Below are 13,907 nucleotides of genomic sequence, written 5' to 3' on the forward strand. Positions count from 1 at the left end.
AAGGACTATGATAATTTTTGGTGATGTTATATTCCCTGATAACAAAATTCGTCAAAGAATTTATGCTACTTAGAAGCATTTTAACTGTCCACAATTTACCATGTATTTTAGAAATATGTGTGTCTTGGGTAGTTTTTCCTAGAAGCTAAGCCTGTGATTACGTTTCTTGTGCAAATGGTATTGAGGGAGTGAGCTTAAAAAATAACAAACCTACAACGGAGTATGGAACACCGGATAAGGCAGGAGAAGAAGCTAAGTAAAGGTATGGCTTCAGGAGAAATGTAGCCTTATCTCACTGGTGCCTTTGACACGTGAATTAAATCAAAGTTTGTCCTGATCTGGGCAAGAAGAATGGAGTTTTGTACTCTAGTTTTTGTCAGTTATTGGCTATGAGTTACCTCTGGGATGAGAATTATAACCTCCCTGGCATATACAGGTGAGGAGTTCCTATTAGCTCCCAGGAAGTGTGCAACAGTAAGCCATTAGCAACTCTCCTAGAAGCTGGATGACAGATGCAACGATCCAGTAAAGGGGATCTGGTCAGGGCACCAACAGCTTTCGCTACAATTTACTTGCCGGGAATTAAAATTCCCTTGGTTTCACATCTACATATGGACACTAACGGATACATTCCAAAGAAAAGTCAGCTGTTGAATGTAATTCAAGTCAAGTATTTGAGTGCTTAACTATTAGTCAAGCTGCACAGCTCTAGGTAATGTGGAGATATTAAGAAGAATGAATCATTATTCTTGCTCTTTTAAAAGCTTGCAGTTTTGTTGGTGTGCTGAATATTTTGTACATAATATTGTAAAATATCAAAAATAAGGTTATGATTATATGTTGCATGAACAGTGTTACCAACTGGTATCAGAAACAGCATCCTTACATAATCAGAATAGAGTTATTTTGAGTAAAGATTCAAAGAACTGGGACACTCCTTAGTAGGGACAGTAGGCCATTATGGTCAGCAGGTATAAAGAAAAACATTGTATAGGAAAGTGGAATTTGTGTTGAGCCCACAAGAACTGGTAAAAATGGATGTGACAGTTCTATGGTAGAGGATGGCTTTACAGGATAAATACCTGAATATATTTTGGGGGGCATAATGCACTGTAAGTGTTGTGAAGGAGTATTGAAGAGCATGGCTTATCAGGACCAGGGGACTTGTGCTGCAAGGTAGTAGAGAAAGTATAGCAGGATAGGTGGCACTGGACTGTGAAAGAAGGTGGGAACCAGGCAGAGGAATCTAAACTCATTTTTAGGTGATTGTTAGCTATTGAGAGTCCTCAAGTATGAGGGTGATCTATGTACATAATGTTTTAGAAAGGGTTATTGGGGCAACAGCAGGAAGTTATTAGAGCTGTCTTTAATGTATGCACAACTTTTAAAAAATTGATAAACAAACTTTGTCGAGAACCAGTTGATTTGAATTCTTTATATAAATGACTTGTATTTGGAATGCAGTTACCTAACTCAGATCTTCTGCTTGATTACATTCAGGTTTTCAGAAACAGCTGTGTAGGCCATCCAGTAGTTATGATTTTCTCTTAAAAGGTGTCATTAAGTGATGAGAAAGGAAAGACTCACTCAGAACTTTCAGTTTGCCTTTCAAAACCAAAGCCTAGGGATAATTATTCATAATCATTCCTGTGTGTGAAATGTCACACTGCTTCATGAGTCACTGTGTACGTTTTAACAACACATAAACAAAAAAAGCACAGCATAATTACACACATGCTATTTGGAAAAAAAAAAAACATTCAGAGAAATAAGCTGCCTTTTTTTTTTTTGGTTGACTTCCTGTGTATAAATGTGGAATCCTAACAGCCCAAGGACACTACTCAGTAGGAGCACAACAGTCTGTATAGAGTACCCACTCTATGCAGAAAAAACCTGAAGTGGGGACTGGATACAAAAGAAAGAAAATGTTTATGCCTTAGGAAATGCTGTGGTATAAAGCAGGCAATAGAGTTTTTGAAATATGTATGAGAGCATTTGTAAAGCAATATCTAAAAGAGGATAAATAAGATATAAATCAAGAGTCAATGCCAAGGGGCTATGAGAAGGCACAAAATAGGTTCCAGGCATGAGGGAGTCACAAGACTAGAATGTTTTGACCTGAGCCATTCTTCCTTCACATCAGCATGGGTTAACAGGAGACAGGAACAGTGTTTTCCTTCTCAGCCAGCACTTTCAGCTGCTGAAGAGTAGAACATCAAATTCAGAAATATCTGTTTTACTAATGTGTTTCCTCAATAGAAAATCATGACATCTTTTTAGAAGAGTAAAATTTTTTTGTGTGTGTGTGAGAGAGAGACAGTGAGACAAGAAAAGAGGGAAACAATAATCATCAACTCATAGTTGTGGCACTTTAGTTATTACATTGATAGCTTTCTCATGCGTGTGTTGATCTGAAGGCTCCAGCTGAACCACTAATCCCTTGTTCAAGCCAGTGACCTTGGTCTCAAGCCGTTGAACATAGGGTCATGTTGATGATCCCACACTAAAGCTAGACCTCGCACTCAAGCCGAATGAGCCCATGCTCAAGCTGACGACTTTGGGCTTTTGAACCTGGGACCTCAGCATCCCAAATTGATGCTCTATCCACTGTACTACCACTGGTCAGGCACAAGAAGCTTTTTTTTTTTTTTTAAATTTTATTTTTATTTTATTTATTCATTTTTTAGAGAGAAGAGAGAGAGAGACAGACAGAGAGGGAGAGAGAGGAGAGAGAGACAGAAAGAGAGAAGGGCGGAGGAGCTGGAAGCATCAACTCCCATATGTGCCTTGACCAGGCAAGCCCAGGGTTTCGAACCGGCGACCTCAGCATTTCCAGGTCAACGCTTTATCCACTGCGCCACCACAGGTCAGGCACAAGAAGCTTTTATCAGAGTTGAATCTCTGTTTCTAATACCAGTATGTCAATTTACTCTGTGCTAACAAAATAATTGAATTTGCCTTGAACTGCAAGCAAATTCCCATGTTTTTAACACACAAATGGATGTTCCTAGGTAGAGGTGCAAACACATTCCAGAAGACAAGACAGGAGGTGGGATTCCAGGGTTATGTAGTGGGTGGCAGAACTGGTGGCTACCAAGTCAAACTAATCTTAGCTAGAATTAATGACTACATATTCAAGTGAGTTGGGGAACAAGAATATCTAATTCAAGGGGAAAGGAGGTGGTGAGGGAATGGCATTTGGGAATAGAGTGGGCTAGAAACCACAGCTAATATGTAGTGAGAAAATTGTAATTTAAAATTTGAGAGGCTAAATGTTCAGTATAGCATAGATTAAGCCAAAGCTAGTGGCAATAGCCCAGGTTTCTCCTAACAGGGTCTCTCTCATATATTTCAAGAGTATGTATCCTTGTGCACATGGCAAAAACACAAGTTTTAGAATCAGATAGCCTGAGGTTTAGATAGTCTGAGAAGTCATCATTTCTGCTAACTACCAGATGTGTTACCCTTAGTAAATTCCTTTACTGCGCTAAGGCTCCATTGTCAAAAATGAGGAAAACTATGGTATTTTACCACATAGATTTGTAGTATAATTTTAAAATGGGATCACATATGTTAAATATCGGATCCAGTGCCTGGAATATAATGAATGCTCAATATAAGGAAGCTGGATCATCAACACAGCTTGGAGCAGCGAAACAGCAGTCTGCAGTATTCCAAGAAGACTGAACCAACTTATTTGGGATGTCTTTTTTCTTGTGGGAATTTTGTCCAGACTAAAGATCATAAAATATTTGAAGCTTAGAAAAATTCAGTTACCTGCTATTAAAATATTTATCTCGAGGCCCAAAGCCTTCTCAGTACTGAAACTCAGCTGTGTATTAGATATGTCCACAGGACAACGTTCATATTCACAATGGGGAAGGAAATCAGGACACACGCTGCAGAAGCTCACATGAAAAACAGACAACAGAAATTAGTATCTAACCAAAAGGAGGTGGCTTGATAAGGAATTATTTTTTTCACATGGTCTTGAAAGGTCATTAAGATGAAAATGCTTTTAAAGGTCTAGGTTTCTTGTTCTGAGCTCTTTCACATTGAGAAAGTATGCACACTTAATCTTGTAATAATGCTTAGTACCAGTGTCTTATACACAGTGTTAATGTCCATTCATACATTGATTACTCAGCTCATAAAAATTGGTAGCTTTTTTGGCCTTTGTAAAACTTATCTTCAAAAGATAAATTTATATATTTATAATTTTTATCAATATTAAAATATTTTAATAGCTTTGATTTACAGGCATAAAATTTATGTAATACTATATAGAGACATAATCTGTGGTTTAATTTATTCTTATCTGAAAGTAAGATTTCAGTATAAATTTGCTTTTTACTATTCCAGTGGTTTTAAAACAATTCTGTTTTTCACCTTTGCCCTCAAACTTTGCTTTCTCTATTTTAGTGAACTTGGCTTTCTTATACTATTTACAAGACATACTGATAAAATTCCCATAATATCATATTACTTTTTAGAACTTCTATGTGTGACATGCCACTGTTGTTCAGTTCAGCATGCCTCAAAACTGTAAAAAGAAAATACAGAAATACTGGTTATCTTATAGGCAACCGAGCAAATACTTATTTAACTTCTGAGAACTTTCACCCTCAACATGGCCCCTATATATTGACAAGTCAGTTCTTTATGGAGTGGTTAAAAAAAGTGTCAGGTTTCCCTAGTAGTAAGATAAAGTCAGACACTTTGGGACTTACAGGTTTAGGAATTAAGATGATAGACCTGTGGGTGGCAGGATGTTGAGAAATGACATTATCTTTTTAATGCATATGTTTCTCTGTCATTTCTTGATGCTCCAAGGACTATAGAGTAAAGTATTATAAAGTTGAACCAGATCACAGCAGGGTAGTAAATCTGAAATATCTTTCAGTACACATATTTAATAGTTTACTATCCTAAATCTGGCTCTCTACAAAAAAAATCCTTGCCTGAATTAATGGAAAGACTGAAACCACTTTTATGAGGTCCAATAAATTAAGACTTTTCAAAATTAAATGTTGTGATCACGTTTTCTTGCTAGAAATGAGTGTTGTGTGGCCCTATTATAAAAATTAAAATTAGGGGCCAGAATGTATAGCCTATGGAGGACTCTTGTAGTCTACCAAAAGACTTCAGGCCACAATTTGAGAACTGAGAATAAGTGGAGATTAGATGACTTATGAAACACTATTGCCTGGATAGTAACTTTACATCTTCCCACTATTCAGATTAATCAGGGCTGGCATATGTAGAGTGTCATTACTTACTTTCCCCTGAATTTATGTTTTTGTCCCTATTGTATTTGTTACCAATAGAAGTCCTACATTCATACACATTCAACAAATCTTGATTCTTTCAGCTAATTTATAGAATCCTGCAGTGTTAGGAAAAAATTGGGGGTACTGTATTTAGAATAATACTTTTATATTGCAAAAAGCAATATTCTTACAGCTTTTCTTTTTTTATATACAAGGACAGAGAGAGAGAGTCAGAGAGAGGGATAGAAAGGGACAGACAGACAGGAACGAGAGAGATGAAAAGCATCAATCAGTTTTTTGTTTTGACACCTTAGTTGTTCATTGGTTGCTTTCTCATATGTGCCTTGACTGTGGGCCTTCAGCAGACTGAGTAACCCCTCGCTCGAGCCAGTGACATTGGGTCCAAGCTGATGAGCTTTTGCTCAAACCAGATAAGCCCACGTTCAAGCTGGCGACCTTGGGGTCTCAAACCTGGGCCCTCGGCATCCCAGTCCGACGCTCTACCCACTGCGCCACCACCTGGTCAGGCCTTGCAACTTTTCAGAACACCCAGTGCCCTTAGTATACTCTCATTCATGTCCTAACTCTGAAGAAAGGATCTAGACTCTACAACAGTTAATGATAATAATAAACAGACATGCATTTTTTTTATCATGGTAAAAATATAAATCAAAATGCTTCTCAGTTTAACTGTTAAATACTGCAGTGTCCAAGGTTTGAGATTCCTTTGTGCCTTGAGGGTAAAAAATACAGTAAATTTGTATACTTTATGTTTAGGAGAGAGTTTTGAACATGGTAGATGCTCAGAGGTAATTTTAAAATAATTATAACATTAATTAAACAATATTTTGATACTTATAGCATAGTCTTTACAAATTTTTCAGCAATCAGAAAAGTATTTTACCTGAACTGTAGACTTCCTACTGGCAAAAACTTCACAGATTTCCTAATTCAGACACAATTATTAATTTTCTTAATCAAGTCAAAGTTAAACACAAACTTGTAAATAAATATGTTTCTAAATAAAACCTAATATTTGTATTTTATTTAAACTAGTAATACAAAGAGAATAAAGGTGGCCTGACCTGTGGTGTCACAGTGGATAAAGTGTCAACCTGGAACACTGAGGTTGCCAGTTCAAAACCCTGGACTTGTCTGGTCAAGGCACATATGGAAGATGATGCTTCCTGCTCCTCCCCTCTTTTCTCTCTCTCTCTCTCTCTCTCTCTCTCTCTCTCTCTCTCTCTTTCTCTCTCTCTCCTTATCCTGCCTAAAAATGAATAAATAAAGTCTTTTAAAAAGGAGAATAAAGCTAAATGCATTTACTTAAATGCATTACCAGTAGTCCTTACCTCTTCCAAAGAATTCATAGATCAACAGAAATGTAAACTTAAAAAAATATTTTTAAATCGCCATTCATGTCACCTTCACTCATCTGTTTGGTCTTGGTTTAATATGAAACATGTATGTGGTCTAAAATAAATGGCTATTACATTTGAAAAAGAACAACTTATAAGAAGATGCTAAAATCAGAATAATATAAATGAAATGGTATTACATATAGGGGCAAGAGGAAAAGCCAAGTTTCACGAAAAGAATCTGAAAATATCTTTGAGTCAATGACCTTTCATTTAGCTTTCGAATAGGAAGAGTCATTCTTTAGCTAGACAGCTGGCTGGAAATAAATAAAAATGAGATTACAAGAAAGACCAAAGATTAATCTCTTTCCCATATTGCTGAGACTCTGAAACAGTAATATGGTACTAAATTTATACAGATAATGGCTTGATTGACCTACCCTGTTCAGCTCTTCTCCCATTGAGGTTTTGTTCAAATGGCTTTTAAATTTATTTCTAATGAGACTACTAGGGTGTGTGCTATATTGCTAATATGCTTTTACCTCCACCTTGAATGCTGTGTCAACATTAAAGAGTTCATTGTCTCTAGCTTTTCTACTAAAATATCCATAAGTGTCTCTCCTCCTGGGCATTTATTTACCTTTGAATTATCTGGGTGTGTGAAGGCCAAGAGAAAAAGGAGAGGATAAAGGCTTTCAGTTTGCTGAAAAATGCATGAGACATGAAATTGACATAAAGACACCTCTAATCAAATACTAAATTAATTATGTGTTAAAGCAAGGTCTGAGTGGGGACACCAAGTTGTAGTGGACAGAGTAATAGACTTTGCAATCACACAGACCTGTGTTCAAACTTCAATCCTACCACATGATATCCCTGCGCCTCAGTCTCCTCAGCTGCAAAGAATGCTTATATGTGTTTATAGAAGGGCACTCTCCTGACAGAATTGATATGTAGATCAAATGAGAAACATGTTAAAGTGCCTGGTGCAGTCTCTGGATCTCAATTAATGATAGGAGCTGTGATTATCACAGACTGGCATTAAGGAGATGGCCATGGAGCTATAATTTGGGGAAAAAAGAAATCACGATCTGGATAGGAAAAAAATGTGTTCTATATAGTATAAAGGTAGCCACATTCTCTATAATGAGCATAAAGGACCTCTGGAAATCCTAGCCTATCACCTACTTGCTTGGCACAACATGGGCAATATAGTTTAATGACTATAACTTCAGGCATCAGCCTAAAAACTACTTGGAAGTAATATTGCTTTGCATTGCAGTTTCAGTGAAGTGGACAGGCAGAATAGAGTTCAATTTTATATTCTGACCTCTTGGTCATTACTTAAAGCCACAGAGCCATTTTTAATCTTTGCATTTTCCTCTTTGCAACTAGTTTCTAAGACAGACAGTATGTCATGTGCTAACTAAATTTCACATATAAAAAAAAAACATTTAGCTCTATAACTCCAGATGATAAAAAACCCATTTAATGGAGAATGTTCTTTTGCTGTCTGCTTGATCAGTAAATTAAATAGATTAAGTCAGGCTGTCAAGACCAAGGACTGTCACTAAGGATAGCCAACAGAGCTGACCCATTTATCAAAGATGGAGGCTGAAGAAAGGCAGTCTTTGTCCTGTATTTCTGTAATGAATATAAAGCAATAGCTTTGGTGAGATGCTGTCTACCCCCTGGCTGTATCTCAAGGGAAAGTGGATATGATGGCAGAATACTCACCACTGGGATTTTGCTCAGTTGATTTTTTTTCTGTTTTTTTTTTTTCTTTGTTTCCTTGCATCTACCTTTGTCCTTTGCCTGCCATATGATGTTCCTTTTGAATTTCAAACTTAATCAGTCCACAACTATTACCCTTGCTCATCTGAATTGCAACACTAAGTGGCATATATAACACACCAAAGGTGTATAAAACATCATCCATGCCTTCATGGAGCATCTAGAAAATTATATATAACTAGAAAATTTAAAAATCTATATCTCAAGCCCTGGCCGGTTGGCTCAGCGGTAGAGCGTCGGCCTGGTGTGCAGGAGTCCCGGGTTTGATTCCCGGCCAGGGCACACAGGAGAAGCGCCCATCTGCTTCTCCACCCCTCCCCCTCTTCTTCCTCTCTGTCTCTGTCTTCCCCTCCCGCAGCGAGGCTCCATCGGAGCAAAGATGGCCTGGGCACTGAGGATGGCTCTGTGGCCTCTGCCTCAGGTGCTAGAATGGCTCTGGATGCAGCAGAGCGACGCCCCAGAGGGGCAGAGCATCGCCCTGTGGGGGGCATGCCGGGTGGATCCCAGTTGGGCGCATGCGGGAGTCTGTCTGGCTGCCTCCCCGTTTCCAGCTTTGGAAAAATGGAAAAAAAATTAAATTAAATTAATTTAAAAATCTATATCTCAGTAGGGGATCAGTCTAGCAAAGTGGGATGAGGTGTGTTAGATTTGAATCCAGGATCAGAATGCTGTTAGACTACTGCCAACTGAATTCCAATATTCAGGACCACCCACATGGCCTTCCCAGATGCCCTGTTCCTTGGACTCTGCTTCATTCTCTTCTTTTCATTTCCTCTCCTTGGACTTTGGCCTTGGTGCATAAAATCTTGGACTGGCAAAATCTAACCTTGTCTTCTACTTAGTATTTTCTACCTTTACCTCAAAAGCCTTAATCTTAACTGTATTACCTGGATTTCTAAAATACCTACAGTGGTCTAGAAAGAAATGCTAAAATATGCTCCTTTGACAAAATGCTAATGCAGGTCAGTGGCTTTTCTTATTCAGCATTCTAACTGACAAATATTTCCAAAAATGCATTATGGAAAATCATTTTGGTTGTCCTTTATATCACTAAATCTTATAAATAGGCTAAGAGTGACCCCTAAACAAGTTCACTTTTCTTTAATAACCCAATCATTTATCTGCTTATTAACAAATGTTTATTGAATACCTACTATATGCCACACACATGTGAGCACTGGGGAACAAATCAGTGACTTCAAAGAGCTCTCTGTATGATTGGAGAGACAGACATGCTAAAAATAAAATATAGTATGATCAGTTTTGTCAAACGTATGTACAAGGAAAAGTGTAGTGAGAAAAAAGATGAAGTTTCAGCAAGGTCTAAAGGATAAATAAGAGTTTGTTAGAATGATAAAGGGAGAGAGGACATCCAAGCATAGGACCTTCTATATAAATTCTCTGCAGCATGAAGCAGAAAGGTACAATTTGAAAGTAGTTTGATGAAGCAGAAATTTAGTGTAAGAAGTACAAGTGAAAGATATTGCTGGAAAGGCTGACATAGACAAACATGGAGGCCATTTTGTGTCAAATTAAAGATCTGTACTTTATCTTGAGGCATGTTGGTAATCTGCAATTTGTAAATAGTTTGCATTAAAGAAGCTATTGTTTACTTTTATGAGATGAATCATACCCCACATTTATATTTTGAAGTTCTAATCCCTGGTATCTCAGATTGTTACTGAATTCAGGGTCATGACCTTTAAAGAGATAATTAAGGTAAAATGAGGGCCTTGGGGTGAAGTCCTAATCCAGTCTGACCAATGCCCTTATAAAGAGAAGAGATTAGAACACAGACACAGAGGAAAGACCATGTGAAGAAGACACAGGAAGAGTACTGCCATCTAAAAGTCAAGAAGATAGGCCCTTAGAAGAAACCAACCCTGTCAACAAGTTGATCTTGAACTTCTAGACTCTAGATCAGTGGTCCCCAACCTTTTTTGGGCCATGGACCAGTTTAATGTCAGAAAATATTTTCACGGACCAGCCTTTAGGGTGGCACGGATAAATGTATCACGTGACTGAGACAAGCGTCAAGAGTGAGTCTTAGATGGATGTAACAGAGGGAATCTGGTCATTTTTAAAAAATAAAACATCATTTAGACTTAAATATAAATAAACAGGGGTTGGGGACCACTGCTCTAGAGCTGTAAAAAAATTAATTTTGGATGTTCCAACTACCCAGTCTGTGTTACTTTGTTGTGGCAGTCCTAGATAACTAATACATTTTATTACTATGAAGTTCTAAACCTCATAAATAGTTTACTATTTAAAATACATAAAATCCATTTAATTAAACCTATAACAATAACACAATTCTCATTCACTTAAAGTATAATGTGCTTTCTTGTATATTAGAAAAATCAGTAAAGGCATCCTAATATTTTGAGCAAAGTAATGACAAGTTCAGATGTAAGGTATGAAAATTAGTAGTTGTGTGGAAAGAGGATGGGAGGATACTATGACTAGAAACAAGACCAGTTATGAAAGTGTTGATGGTTTTTACAGGGCTTAATCCCATAGCACGTCTCTTTTCTACTTTATTTTAAACCAATTGAGGAATATAACAAAGAGTTGAGAGAAGGAGATAAGAATAATACCTCTATAATAGTATAAAGACTAGGTAGATGAAAGATGTAGATGAGCATGAGAACCAAATTAGTCCTCTGTGCCACAGTTTGGAACTTGGAACAGCCCAGTTAAGGGAAAGTTGAATCTGTGAAACAGACAACATGCTCAGATAACTGGTCTAGGTAAACACAAAGAAGAAAGAGACCAAATTTCCTACTCCACCCTGTTGAGAAAGTGGATCATTTAATCACCCATGAATGTATGTAAAACTTTTTTTTTTTTCATTTAGGTTATGATGGAAAGGAAGGTTTTTATTTAGACTTATTACAGTACCCTAGGTGGTAAAAAAAAAATTCCATTGTGTTATTTCTGCTACATAAGATACAACTTTTCAAATGAGATGCTAAACTAAGAACTTGCAATTTCTCATGTCATTTTCATTTCTTTCTGCCTCAAAAATTTCTAATGATAGATTGTACAGTGAAACCTTGGGAAGAAAATAAGTACCAGAGTAAATGCAGTGACCACTCTCAGGCCACAGTGGCCCTGTATTCTTCTATGGAATTGTCTTACTGCTGCAAAGAGTTCAACTGTGATCCAGAGCTCAAAGAACATTTGTTAATTCCCAAAGTATCAACCTAATTTGTAAAAAATAGTTTGCCTTTGCAGCCTGACCCAGCTAATCAAGAACTGATTTCCATAACTAAGATAATAGCTCCTGTCACCATATTGATGATTAAAATGGTTTAAGCTTAAATACTATGTCAGGGGCATCTTTGGTCAGTCAATAATTTAACTTCTCAGTTGAGAAAGAGTACAGTTCATACTGTATTTTGAGTTGAATAACATTGATCACTTCAATTTTAATTCAAAAACTTGAAATTTCATGGCTTTTTTTTCAACGTCTTTCTTACTCTGGGTAGCAAAACTTGTTTTAATAGGGAAGCCATCCTTTTTCAATAGTATATGACTTTCTTTAGCTTTGGGCACCTAAGGGCTCCCACATTTGAGATAAGCTTAAGGTAGAGCTGTCATTAAGAACACTTGTCATCAATGAAGAACTAAAATGAGGCAACTATGAGTTGATGCTTCTCATCTCTTCTCTCTCTCTTTTTCTCTTTCTCTCTTCCTTCCTGTCCTCCTCTAAAAATAAAAATTGAAAAGAACTCTTGTTGCCTGACCTGTGGTGACACAATGGGTAAAGCGTTGACTTGGAATGCTGAGGTAGCCAGTTCAAAACCCCGGGCTTGCCTAGTCGAGGCACATATGGGAGTTGATGCTTTCTGCTCCTCCTCCTTTCTCTCTTTCTCTCTCCCTCTGTCTTTCCTTTCTCTAAAAAAAAAAAAAATAAATCTAAAAAAAACATTTGTCATAATGAAGAGAGGAAAACCAAGAAACCAATTACTTTCTTTGAATTCTGATGTTGCCATGCTAACTGGCATTCACTCAGCCTCTAAACCAGGGGTCCCCAAACTTTTTGCACAGGGGTGTCAGTTCACTGTCCCTCAGACCATTGGAGGGATGGACTATAAAAAAACAACTATGAACAAATCCCTATGCACACTGCACATATCTTATTTTAAAGTAAAAAACCAAAATGGGAATAAATACAATATTTAAAATAAAGAACAAGTAAATTTAAATCAACAAACTGATCAGTATTTCAATGGGAACTATGGGCCTGCTTTTGGCTAATGAGATGGTCAATGTGCTCCTCTCACTGACCACCAATGAAAGAGGTGACCCTTCTGGAAGTGTGGCGGGGGCCAGATAAATGGCCTCAGGGGGCCTCATGCAGCCCACGGGCCGTAGTTTGGGGACCCCTGCTCTAAGCTGTCTTATAAGGAACCTTTGGATTCCCCTATTGTACTTTTCTTTTGATTTCAATTTTATAGATTGATCAGTTAACTTTAAAAGCCCAACAGAAAGAAAGAGAGTCCCTCAGGCTAAAGATAGTCCTCATTCAGAAACAATTATTAAGTCTTACAGTCTTTGTTTTTGGGCTCTGAAAACTTCATGGGGATTCCCTCATATTTCTGGAACATCTAAAGACAGCAATGCAGAAGGAAAGTGCCAGAGAAACTGCTTTAAGTTGGGAAAGAATGCAAAAATAGAACATTCAAAGTGGCATATTTGAGCACATATTCAAAGAACCTCTGGAAAGTTCACTCAGTTGGATTCAGAACCTGTACTTGACAGCTACCTTTCTTCTACAGTGGCCAAAAAGTCAGCCTGTTAGTTATAATGGTGATTTTCTATGTGACACATAGTGGCTGTTTAATAAATGTGCATTGAATTACTTAATTAATGAAGAAATGAGTGTTTGAATGCTAGTTACACTCATTACTGGGCTATAGAATCAATTTAATAGATTACAACCAGAATTTTAAAGAAAAAAAATGCAAGGAAATGGAAAATCTTGGGGTGCATTTTACATAGCAAAGATAAATTTTCTTTGTTCAATTCTTATGTTAGTTACATAAGTGTGTATAAATATAAGTGTCAGATGTGCATAATGAGTAAAACGAATTTATCAATGTGAACAAATAGTTTGAGGTCAACAAACTATGGTCAATGACCCAAATTTAGCATATCACTTCTGTCTTAGTCTACTCAGGTTACTTTAACAAAATACTGGGTGGTTTATAAACAAATTTATGTCTCACAATTCTATAGCTTGAAAAGTCCAGGATCAAGGCACTGGCAGATTGGATGTCTAGTGAAAGTCCCTTTCCTGGTTCACAGATGGTGGTCTTTTTCCTCTGTCCTTATGTGGCAGAAGTAGGGAGAGAGTTCTCTGGAATCTCTTTAATGAGGGCACTATCCCATATCCACCCTCATGACCTAATCACCTCCCAAAGGCCCCCTCCTCCAAATATTATCACAATGGGGGAATTGGTTTCAACATGTAAAT

This window comes from Saccopteryx bilineata, chromosome X (assembly GCF_036850765.1).
Source record: "Saccopteryx bilineata isolate mSacBil1 chromosome X, mSacBil1_pri_phased_curated, whole genome shotgun sequence".
Classification (NCBI taxonomy): Eukaryota; Metazoa; Chordata; class Mammalia; order Chiroptera; family Emballonuridae; genus Saccopteryx; species Saccopteryx bilineata.